The 12,993-nt window shown below is 45.4% G+C and overlaps 1 pseudogene across 1 annotated transcript; it reads left to right on the top strand.

Annotated features, from left to right (window-relative positions):
• The first annotated feature begins 456 nt into the window (after window positions 1–456).
• LOC307231258 (tapasin-like) lies at window positions 457–5,844 on the top strand (annotated as a pseudogene). The gene is made up of 7 exons: window positions 457–513; window positions 1,271–1,328; window positions 1,942–2,301; window positions 2,579–2,862; window positions 3,845–3,946; window positions 5,589–5,604; window positions 5,727–5,844. The product of its transcript is annotated as a tapasin-like (transcript).
• Window positions 5,845–12,993: the final 7,149 nt, after the last annotated feature.

Here is a 12,993-nt window from a genome sequence, read left to right as displayed (position 1 = left end):
TCTTGTCCTCAAAGAAAAGAACGACGTTAAATGATAAAATAAAATAAAAACCTCTGGTGCCACTAACACACTCACGTCCACGTTTCCTTCTGTTCCTTCTCTTCTTTCCCACCAGGTTATTTTACACGGCGGAACTTTTTTATAGACTTTTACAACTTCAAGTCAGTGTCCTTTTTGAAAAGGTAGTATTTGTAGTATTACTAGAAGAAGGACGGTGACGCTGCTGTCATATGAAACAGATTGAATAAAAAGAGGAAGAACAAGAGCACAGCAGGTGATCATGACGCTTCAGCCACGGTGCGTCCATGGTGCAGTGCTGCTCAGAGGGCGCCATCTAGCGGCCGAGTACATAGAGGCTGCGGAGTGAAAGCGAAAGTGAAAAAGTTGCGGCACCGAGGGCGTTGGAAATCCACCATCGTCCATTGGGGCAGAAAGAAGAAAGAAGCAGCTGCGACCATGAGCTTCTGCGCGGTCTACACACTGGTGGCAATGTCCTGCTCCATCCACGGGCCGGTGCTTTTTCCTCCCTGTTGGCTTTTGCGTGGCGCGGCGCGGTGGGGGCCGCGAACCGTCGTGTTGGCGCGCGAAGCCTTTTTGAGATTGAAACGTTTGTGGTTCCACTGTTGCTGAGAAGGAAACGTCGTCAAAGGGCGACTGCACCTGCACGACACACTGCGTGGAGTGTGTTCCACGCAGCGGCTCTCAGCCGTCGAAGGAAAGATGCTGCTGTTTGAGTCCAAGTGGGAAAACGCGTGAAACCAAAAGTTATTTGTGCCCAAAAAGCAACTGTTTCATTGATGAGGGTTATATTTTACAGATTATAGCCCAACCAGCGCACGACGTGATGATCACTTTTTAGCACCGGCATCAAACAGCCCGAATATAAGTATTAAAACATACAAAAGATGCGTGACCCCGATGAACTCAGTGGGAGATACAGCCTGAGAGTGGGGAGACTGCACATTATTTACAATGTGTGCATATAACATATATATATATGTATATATATATATATATATATATATATATATATATGTATGGATATAGATATCCATAGATTTTGGTTTTCACCAAAATTAAGACTATATTTATTTGCTACATGTACAGCTCCTTTAGGGATTGTGTTGTGTAGTATTTGTGTTTTTATTTCCATTTTATTAGCTCCGGAGTACTTAAGTATGTTGCAGCTCAAATATTCAAGTGGTTATTGAAATCCATAATCAACGTTCACAACATTCCAATTTTCACACATTGTGCTTTTTCCCTCCAGACCTCTCCGGCTCCCTGTGCCTCCCTGCGTGCACCCACGGGAACGAAGGAGCCCAATGGTGACGCTTTTCCTCGCGCCGGAATTTAGAAAAACAATGATCTTTTGCACACGGGTCATGTGACATATTGCTCATTTCAGAGCACTCTCAGCCCCGTCCTTCCGGCCACTAGTACATGTCCATCATATTCACTGCTCATTGTAAATATATTACCATGGTAGATTCAGGACATTATTTATTGTATTTCTGAATGTCCCTTTAACCATTTAATGCCCTGCTCCACCAAGTCAAATTCCTTTTACATAGAAAAGTTCTTACAAAGGCAAATTATTTTATACCTTATTCTACCTTCCAACTTGGCCAAGGACACAGACAGGCATCATCTGGTATTAACTGTAGCTTTTACATTATAAAATCAAATAAAATAATGATTTAACCAGGTAAAGACAATAGTGAAATAAATTAATTAATGAGTGAGTGACTAGATAACAAAATAATTAACTAACAAAATAAATAAAGAATAAAATAAATTAATGATATAACGACATAAAGACAATAGTGAAATAAATGCATAAATAAATGGATAAATAAATAATAAAATAAAAACACAATTGATAAACAGTGCACATAACGCTCTCTCTCCATATCCATCTTGTTGTTTATCTCACTGCAGTGGTCCTGAGCGTGTCCACTAAAACCGTCTTGGTGCAGTCCAGACTCAGGAAGCCCGTCGTGCTGGACTGTCAGTTCTGGGTGGACTCCCTCTGGCCTCTCTCCGACTCGGGCTTCGCTGTGGAGTGGCGGTACCAGTTCAGGGGAAGCGGCCGACTGGTTCTGGCCTACGACGGTAAGTCGGACCGCTTGGCCGACGCCGGGGAGGAAGGGGCCACGATGGACTTCCAAAGCCTCCACGAGAAAGGAAACGCATCCCTGATCCTGCAGGAGGCCCAAGTGCGTCACTCCGGGATGTACATCTGCACAGTGTATCTGCCCTACCTTCAGGCTCAAGTGGCTGTGGAGCTGGAGATTGTGGGTGAGGGAGAGACTCAAAGACATAAAATACACTCATAGAATAAACTGTGCTTTTAATATACTCAGCATCACAAGTAATAAACTGAAATGCAAGTTATGGACCAGATTTATAATTCTCAGGAAAAGGAAAAAAAGTCAGAGATAGATGGTAGGAAGACTACCTTTAAAATACAAGCGTTCCCAGATGAGGTGGGATACAGCAGAAGATGTATGTGAAAGTGTTGAGACGGTTCTCACATCAAACGCTTGCTTTTTCCCTCATCTCTCCACTTTTCCAGAGCCTCCGTCTCTCTCCATCTACCCCTCCCCTCTGCCGCTGACCGTCCCAGGACAGGTCATCGCTGTCCAGTGTGAGGCGTCCGGCTTCGCCCCCCTCTCCCTGGAGCTGAGCTGGGAGTTCCGAGGGGCCGACGGGAACGCTCGGGGGCTGGGGACGGCACCTACAGCCAGAGCACCAGGCTGGAGCTGGACCCAACGAACCTGGGAGGAGGAGGGGAGCTCAGCGGCATCGCTGCTCATCCTGGAGGCAGCAGGCGAGCTGGGGTCACCTTCATTGTCATGGGTGAGACACTAGATTCAGGGTGTGGGTTGGGCAAAATGGGACGGAGCATTTTGTTTGTATGCAACACACACACACACACACACACACACACACACACACACACACACGGCCCCAAATGAAACACAGCTACAGAAAGGGACCTGAGGCTGATAATTGTTTCATCCTAATATGTCGTACATTTGATTATCGATGAACAAGGCTCTGAATAATAGGAAATAATAGACGAGGAGTAAAATTCAGATCATAAACTTGACACAATGAACTTGAGTTTATTATTATTATTACTTGACACAACAAGGAACGTTCATTTCTGGCTTTTGGCAACAATGAACAAACCATGTGAGACTGAGATGAACTAAAAGGAAATAGAAATGAGATTAATGGCAGAATAGTTTTCAAACTTCCACCGCCTTACTGTAAATATAGTGACATAACCTAATATATTATATAATATATTCACTTTTGTCAAATGTATTTAGACAGTAACGTTTTAAAAATGGTGGTTATTCATAATAATACCTCATGCAAGCTTAAACAACTTTGTTATCCCACTTTAGAGCAGCATCTGGGATGGTCTGAATCAGAGGATGTTACATTAAATGTCCACTAGGTGGCAGTACCACAACGAAGACATTTTCTACATTTACATTATTTACATTTATTGTGTGTGTGTGTGTGTGTGTGTGTGTGTGTGTGTGTGTGTGTGTGTGTAAAATGGCTGAAATTGTTGAGCTTCTTTCACACATGCACTGCAACCCTGAAATTATCTGCACATTTCCCAGAGGAGCTGTATGTGTGAACGCAAATGTCAGAGTCATTTGGACATTTACCTTTGTGTGTGTGTGTGTGAGAGAGAGAGAGAGAGAGAGAGAGAGAGAGAGAGAGAGAGAGAGAGAGAGAGAGAGAGAGAGAGAGAGAGAGAGAGAGAGAGAGAGAGAGAGAGAGAGATGAAGGGGGGAGGGAGGGCACTGAACCCTTCCAGGGTTCAGTGCACCTTCTATGGAGGACTCCATGGCGATGGTTGCAGTAGCGCTGCTGCTGTATGGATTTCTCAAACTTGCCTTTTGGAACTGCACCAGCTCAGGTACCAAATAAAGGCGTTTTGAAGCCTATGGGATGTCTCACTCCTCTTGTAACTTGCTGTCAACATCTTCCATTTACAGAAAGAGAAGCGAGAATGACCAGAGGGAGCCCTCCACCGTGGAAACGTCTGTTTTTCCCTTGTCGTCGTGGTGATTTCATGTTTGTTTCATCTGGAGCTGAAAACATTTGAAATGATATTATTTTATGAAGGAGCGTGTACTTGATGGAAAGATGCGTTGACTTGTGGATGAGTTCAGCGTATGTAAAAGAAGTGTGATGGGTTGGTTGGTTTTTGTTAGAAGTCAGTTTATTGAACAATAAATAGTTTGTTTGTGAAAGAAAAGTCTCATGTTGCTATGAAAGGCATCAAAGTAGCTTTGAATTTTCACAGTGAAAGTTCCATGAGCACACAAGCAGTCAACAAAACCGCCAGGTCAGAACAAATTCAGCATAATACTGTACAAGGGGGTTAAAAATATATAATAGTGCATTGCTCAACAATTCCTCCCAATAAACAAAACATAGAGCATCAACTGTATCATACAGAAGGTTTGAAATGAACTGATGGAAAACAGTTTTCCCTCAATTTGCTCATTCACAGAAAAAAAATGTGAAAACCACCATTTCTGTTTTTACAAATATAATAAAACTTTCACAAATCAGAAATGAGCTAAAGTGCAACTTAGGTTTGTTATTATAATGTAGTCCAGGTTCTACGAGTATAAGCACAGTCATTTTTAAATACCCGCTTTTATGTGGTGATGTAAAATGATGCAGTGGTTTGCTAATAATAATAATAATAATAATAATAATAATAATAAAAATAATGGGTCATCAGGCTTAACCTCCATTTACTGTTTCTTCTTCTTTCTTCTTTTACTTTCCATGTGACCATATGTGACCCACCGTGGGATTCAGGTACATTTGTTGCCGTGAGACATTTTTTCACGTCATTTGAAAGTGATGAATCAGAGCCGTGTGTATAAATGTATGAACACACTATGTTACATGTGCTGTGTGTAGTGTAATGACTGACACTTTGTCCTTCTACACAGTAGACACAGGTTCGATATCCGACTGTTACTAAAAAACTATTTTTCCCTGGGGATGAAGCTGTAACAGGAGTAGTTTCCTTGTTGTGTAGAGCGTCACTTTGTACTAAAACATTTTAAAGAATTGCACAAGCTGGTCATTGGGAGGCACATTCAAACGTCTTTCCATATCTGCACCTCATCTGGGCAACAGTGGTAGAAAGTTAGGTTCAGCAAACATTTGAACGTCACCTAAAAGTGGAGGCAAAGCATTAGATTGTGATTCTTACCTTCAAAAGTAAAGCAGATATGCACCACGATGGAGCCATAACTTCACTGTCTCAACTCAATGAGTAAGTTGATGAACATTTAAGATGACATGTTCCTCACCGTACCATGATTCTACCTGGATGACAAACTGGCGTCAAGCAAGATCAGCCTTTTCCAAGCATCGCCGTCAATGTTGGACGTCAGGAGCATTTACACTGAATAATCCACAAGTACCCAGTGATTCATACACTGTGAAGGTAATACACCTTTAGGAACCCTCAGCGAATAGTGCAGAAGACAACTTTATAAATGTGAAGTTTCCCAAAATTGCATCTTATCAAGTGCAGAATGTGTACAGGTGAGTTGTTGAGGGGCTTTCGGTGCAGGTTTTTGTCCGTTGAGGATATTTTGTTCTGTAGCAATGTGCCAGAGTTGAGTGTGATATGAGCTGTCTGTCCACCAGGTGAGACATTGACACAGCAACTCAGAGAGCAGCGTGCACCTCATCTGCTACAAAGCTGGTGATGATGTTAAAGAGCGGCAGGAAAAGAAGGCGTGGCAGGCCTCTCGCTCCTCCAGCAGCTCCACCCTCCTGTGAGGCCTTCACTGCACCGTCCTCCCACTGCTGGAGCTGTGTGTGACCTGCAGGTGCATCCAGCTCAGGGACGGCATGGGTGGGCTGCTCCCATTCACCGGAGGAGGATGCAGGAGGTTTCCACAACCTACATGTGTGTATTTATGGAGCTGTGTCCGTGGTAAAGTGTTTTCTGATCATGTTTTGTTATGAGTTATTTGTGGTTTGATTATGAAGTGAAGGAAACAGGCAGAATGGAAATATTCTTGTACATTTGATAAAACATATGAACAGCTTATTATTAGCTGATAAATAAATTGACAGATTTCTCCACCACACAAATCTATTGCTTGAGTCAGTTTGACTGGAGCCCACATGTAGTGACTCCATTCCGTGTTGCCGAGCGGTACGGTGAAGCAGACAAATAAAGTTTATAAAACTACTTTCTATAAACTGGGCGTGATATTTGTTTTCCTGCTGGAATAATAATATTTTATTTACATAAGTGAGGTTAAATTTGTTGTGGGGGAGAATGTACGGACCGCTAATCGCTAATCGCCACACACACACACACACTTTTCTTTTGTCACTAAACACATCTTTTGAATGGAACTCTGTGTGAATCTAGGCTCCAGTTGAGCCGAGTCCTAAAACCACTCGAGAGGCTTTAGGAGCCTCGCGTCGTTCCTCTTTGGTGACGCTGATGCTTCTGCTTGGTGTGAGCTTCCACATTGATTAACATGGCAGCGTATCTGAAGCGTTGCCGCGGCACTTTGGAAACGCTGACGTGTGGCTGGTGGTGAGGTGCAGGGGTTAGTGGAAGAATACTCGTCCACAACTGGGGACGAAATAAACAGTGGTTCATCCACCTAAACAGCTGCAACACACCCTCCCTCTCCCAGGAATGATGTGATGTGGAATGTCACCTCTCTGGTGGGGAAGCAGCCAGAGCTTGTGCAGGAGGTGGAGCCGTACCAACTACATCTAGCCCCTACACTGGCTCTGGAACCAAACTCCTGGAGAAGGGCTGGACTTTCTCCTTTTCCGGAGTTGCCCAGGGTGAGAGGCGCCGGGCGGGTGTGGGGATACTCACGAGCCCCCGGCTGAGTGCCGCTGTGTTGGAGTTCTCCCCAGTGATAGAGAGGGTCGCCTCTGATTGTTGTGTGTGCTAATGCACCGAACACCAGTTCAGAGTATTCGGCCTTCTTGGAGTCTCTGGGTGGCGTCCTGGAAAGGACTCTATAGTTCTACTGGGAGACTTCAACGCTCAGGCGGGCAACGATGTTGAAACCTGGAAGGGGGTGATGGGGAGGAACGGCCTGCCTGATCTGAATCAGAGTGGTGCTTTGTTATTGGACTTCTGTGCTAGTCATGGATTGGCCATAACGAACACCATGTTCGAGCATAGGGTGGCTCGTCTTTGTGGTCGTGTCATCAGTTCTGCGGCTGTATGTGTTGGACAGTCGGGTGAAGAGAGGAGCAGAGCTGTCAACTGATCACCACCTGGTGGTGAGTTGGATCAGATGGCGGAGGAGGCTGCCAGACAGACCCGGTAAACCCAAAGGTGTAGTGAAGGTAAACCGGGAAATGGTGGTGGATGCCCCTGTCCGCGAGGTCTTCAACTCCCACCCCCGGAAGAATTTTTCGCGCATCCGGGGGGAGGTTGGGGACATGGAATCTGAGTGGGTCATGTTCAAAACCTCCATTGTAGAGGCGGCTGCTAGGAGCTGTGGTCGGAAGGTAGTCGGTGCCTGTCGTGGCCGTAACCCAAGAACCCGTTAGTGGACACCAGCGGTGAAGGAAGCCGTCAAGCTGAAGAAGGAGGCCTTTTGGGCTTGGCTGGCCCAGGGTTCTCCCGAGACAGCAGACAGGTACTGGCAGGCTAGAAGGGCTGCGGCTTCGGCGGTCACTGAAGCAAAAAGCCGGGTGTGGGAGGAGTTCGGGGAGGCTATGGGGAAGGACTTTCGGTTGGCCTCAAGGAAGTTCTGGCAAACTGTTCGGCAAAACAGAAAATGAAAGCAGGGCTTGGCTCAGGCTGGGTTCAGCCGGGGAGGAGAACCGCTGACCCGGACTGGGGATATTGTCGGGCGGTGGAAAGAGCACTTTGAGCAATTCCTGAACCCGATCAATATGTCCTCAGTGGAAGAGGCAGAGTCTGAAGTCTCGGGGGAAGTCTCGTCCATATGCCTGGCAGAGATCGCTGAGGCAGTCAAAAAGCTCCTCGGTGGCAAGGCGCCGGGGGTGGATGAGATTTGCCCTGAGATTCTGAAGGCTCTGGACATTGTTGGGCTGTCTTGGCTGACCCCCCACTGTGGAGTGGCAGACCGGGGTGGTGGTTCCCATTTTTTTATTTTTATTTTTTTTTAAAGCGGGACCGGAGGGTGTGCTCCAATTATTGGGGTATCGCACTGCTCAGCCTCCCCTGGAAAGTTTACTCCAGGGTGCTGGAAAGGAGGCTCCGGCCGATTGTCGAATCTCAGATTCAGGAGGAGCAATGCGGATTCTGTCCTGGACATGGAACAGTGGACCAGCTCTTAACGCTTGCAGGGTTGCTGGGGGGGGGGTCATGGGAGTTTGCCCATCCAGTCCACATGTGTTTTGTGGACCTGGAGAAGGCTTTCGACCATGTCCCTCGGGGGATCTTGTGGGGGATACTGAGGGAGTATGGGGTACCGGGGCCTTTGGTACGAGCCATCCGGGCCTTGTACAACCAAAGTGAAAGCTGTGTTTGCGTTCTCCAGACAAAGTCAAACACGTTCTCAGTTGGTATTGGACTCTGCCAAGGTTGCCCCTTGTCCCCGATTCTGTTTGTAATATTCATGGACAGGATCTCAAGGCGCAACCGAGGGGAGGAGAGTGTCCGGTTTGGGATTCTCAGAATTACATCTCTGCTTTTTGCAGATGATGTGGTTTGGTGGGCTTCATCAGACCGTGACCTCCAGCAGCCGAGTTTGAAGCGATCGGGATGAGAGTCAGCACCTCCAAGTCTGAGGCAATGGTTCTCTGCTGGAGAACAGTGGATTGCTCCCTCCAGGTTGGGAGCGAGTTGCTGCCCCAAGTGAAGGAGTTCAAGTATCTCGGGATCTTGTTCACGAGTGAGGGGAAAATGGAGCGTGAGATGGACAGGCAGATCGGTGCGGCGTTAGCAGTGATGTGGGCGTTGTACCAGACCGTTGTGGTGAAGAGGGAGCTGAGCCGGAAGGCAAAGCTCTCAATTTACCAGTCCATCTACATCCCATCACCTATGGTTATGAGCTCTGGGTAGTGACCGAAAGAACGAGATCGGAGATACAAGCGGCCTAAATGAGTTTCCTCCGTAGGGTGGCTGGGCTTAGCCTTAGAGATAGGGTGAGGAGCTCAGATATCCGGAGGGAGCTCGGAGTAGAGCCGCTGCTCCAACGTGTCGAAAGGAGCCAGTTGAGGTGGTTCGGGCATCTGATCAGGATGTCTCCTGGGCGCCTTCCTTTGGAGGTTTTACATATCCCGGCTCGCCGGGAAACGCCTCTGGGTCCCCCAAGAGGAAGTGGAAAACGTTGCCGGGGGAGAAGGGGGCCTGGAGCTCCTTGCTCAGCCTGCAGCCACCGCAACCCGGTCCCGGATAAGCGGAGGAAAATGGATGGATGGCTGGATGAAACCTAATTTGATATACTTGGCAAAAATCTGTCAAATCTGGCTGAGTGGTTATTAACACATTTTTAGGTGGTGTGAGAAACTCAGAACAAAATGTATTTGCACTTACCAGGTATTTTAACACATAATGTTAAGTAATACAAAAAATAAAAAACATTAAGGCAATTCGCTGGATGCAATTCAATTTCCCTGGTGTTGGAGATGTCATAGTTGGCAGCATATTAGGTTACATACATACAGTACATACATACTTAATGCATTACATCAGAATACATAAACATAAGATTACAAAAAGCCTTTAAAATTGACTACAGTGTTTGCATTTTGCATCTCAGACTGCTGAAAAACCGCAAGTCCTACATCTCTGAAAATGAGAGTAGGAAGCTTCTTGACTAACTTGGGCCCAACACTAAAGTAGAATTGTTACTCTTTGTGAATCTTTCAATGCGATTCCTAGGAGAGGTTCTCAGATGTTTGAGTACAGACCGTGATCTACTGTGGAGACACCAGCACTTGAGAGTTAACAGTTTGGATACAACAATGTCCCTTCATGTAAGATGAGTAAGCGATTTATCACCAGTGTGAATATGTTGATGTATTTTGAGATAACCACTTGTACTAAACTTCTTCCCACACTGGTCACAGTGGTGCAGTTTATCACCAGTGTGAATACGTTGATGTCTTTTGAGATTACCACTGATATTGAACATCTTCCCACACTGGTCACAGTGGTACGGTTTATCACCTGTGTGAATACGTTGATGTATTCTGAGATTAGAACTTGTATTAAACATCTTCCCACACTGGTCACAGTGGTACAGTTTCTCACCTGTGTGAATACGTTGATGTACTTTAAGAGAACCACTTGTATTAAACATCTTCCCACACTGGTCACAGTGGTACGGTTTATCACCTGTGTGAATACGTTCATGGATTTTGAGATAACCACGTATACGAAACATCTTTCCACACTGGTCACAGTTGTACGGTTTCTCACCCGTGTGAATACGTTGATGTATTTTGAGATCACCACTTCTACTAAAAATCTTCCCACACAGTTCACAGCCGTACGGTTTCTCTCCTGTGTGAATACGTTGATGTATTTTGAGACCACACAAGTTAAGGAAACTTTTGTCACACTGGTTACAACAATGCCTTGGTGTGTCCTTCTGTTTCCTGGTGGTTCCAGAGGTTCCTATTGGCTGAGAGGCTGCAGAAGGGAGGAGACTCTCTGCTCTGATCTCTCCACTTCTCAGCTGTGTGACGTAAAGCTTTCTGTGACTCCTCTTAATGTGCTTAGGATAGGAAAACCCATGAGTCTTCACTGCTGGAAGAAGAGAGGGAGAGAAAGAAAATAGAGCAGGATACAAAGAAGGTAGGTCATGGCAGAAAGATGGCCGACTGTTCTTGTCGTGCCGTGCCACCGTGCTGTGCTGGGACCTGTGAACCCGCTTTGTCTTGCCAACTGAGCCATGCAAAAGTACGGCCTGAAGGGAGGAGCTGGTACTCAGAGTGGAGGACGTGTAGGGTCTGAAATAAATTGTGCGTGTCTGATGAAAAACAGCCTGAAGGATGGAACGTTGGCCAACTCTCATAATCTTCATGGCTTTCTGCGTGAGGAGTGTAACCTGGGTTTTTAAGATGGACAGACACCTCGAGGTTAAGTGTCTTGCTCAAGGAGGAGGCAGTGATTGAACCGGCAACCTTCTACTTCCTACTCAACGACCCACCCTACCAATCGAGGAACTTTACCCAGTTGGTCATCTCAGTGAATGCCCAAGTATCTGTTAGAGCTCACCTGTCTTATCCTCTGGCCATGGATTTCCAATGGGAGGTGGTCACCAATGGATTTGGGGTCAAACTATCTTCTGTTTAATTAACATTGAGGTTGAGAAAGTGTTCACCACACCACTGAACAAAGCTCTGGATCATAGACTTGAGATGAAGTTGACTATCAGAGGAGTTCAACTTGAGACCTAGGATGGTTGTATCATCTAAGAACTTCACCATGTCATTGTGTTCACTTTGCATCATTCAGCAAACTATACAAAGTATAAAAGTCAATAGTTTTATCCATGAAATGTTGATTTTTTTTTTTTCTTATTGCACATCAGCGATGTGATGACTGGAATAATCTGCATGAACCCAGATACCTTGAGAATTGTTACAGTAGAAAGCGGTAAACCTCTTTCTATACCACAAGGTTTTAATAAACACTATGATTTGAACAAACTATAAATGTCAGTAAAGATTAATTAGTATTGTGAATATCTGTAGTGTTCATACTATTTTGCTTATTTTTCTTAAATGGTGAATAAACAACTGAAGGCGTTATTACCTGTTGACATTCATACGGTTAACAGCTTGGTAGAAAAAATAGGTAAATTAAAATAAAAATTAAAAAAACTTACCTGACTGAGGTTGTCTGGTCTCCTTCCAATCTTCATCACTGCCTTCAGTCTCAGTTTGAGAAGAGTGTGAAGACAAGAGCTTCTCAGCACCAGCTGGTTCTAAAGCAGCAGCTGGATCTGAGCTACTGGCTGCTTCTGACACTCCACAGTCCTCTCCATCAGCTTCTGTTTCCATCTGTTCAGTTGAGGTGCAGGCAACAGGTTCTGCCATATTTGTATGAAGACAAGATATAACATGTTAAGATATGAGTAAAATATGACTTAAGACATCATATGAACAATGTATTCAGACAATATAAATAAGAGCAAATGCATGTCTCGACAGAGAGGCCTCTGTAAAGCAAGAGTGAGGGGCGTACTTCGAGTGACCTGTGACCTCTCTCAGGGGACAAGTGGGGTCCTAAGTAATTATCTCCATATGGTGTTAATTTTAGAAAAAGAGGAAGGCAAGGAGGAGTCGATGCTTTGAGAAGAATATATAACATTGTAAACCAAAGAGTTTGAGTGTATTCTGCAGACCTCACTCAGACTGGTTATTTCTTAATAAAGAGTCTTATTCTATTTCAAGTTCAAGAGATTATTTGTCACATACATACAGTCGTACATACATGCAGTGAAATGTTATGACACTAGGTGATTACGCACAATAAAAAAAAACTCAAGTGCTGCCTATTTGTTTAAGGAACCTAGGAGTGGGGTTTTCTCCACGACAAACACAGCCTGTTAAATCTTGAATCTTAATAATGCTTGTCTTATGAGCGTGACAAAATCTCTCTCTCTCTCTCTCTCTCTCTCTCTCTCTCTCTCTCTCTCTCTCTCTCTCTCTCTCTCTCTCTGAGTGATTGGAGGCGTGAGCGAGCGGAGCGTGTGAGCGTTTGGTAGAGTGAGTGGTTTTCTCTCTAACTTTTTCTATCAATTGCATGTTTATAATTATTTGTTGGTGACGGGTTTAGTTTTTTTGTTGGTTGTAGGGTGTGCGCACAGCGGGTGGGGGGTGGTGGTGGTGGTGCGGGTCCGCAACCATGTCGGACCTCACCAAGCTAACGAGGAAGCACGGCATTAAGTTGCCCGTGGCTTCCTCGGTCTCAGTAGAGGACTGCAGCCTGGCGGTGGGGAAGGCTGTCGGCTACAG

Source organism: Zeus faber (assembly GCF_960531495.2).
Source record: "Zeus faber genome assembly, chromosome: 1".
In the NCBI taxonomy this organism is placed as follows: domain Eukaryota; kingdom Metazoa; phylum Chordata; class Actinopteri; order Zeiformes; family Zeidae; genus Zeus; species Zeus faber.
This window is presented reverse-complemented; position numbering and strand designations above follow the sequence as displayed.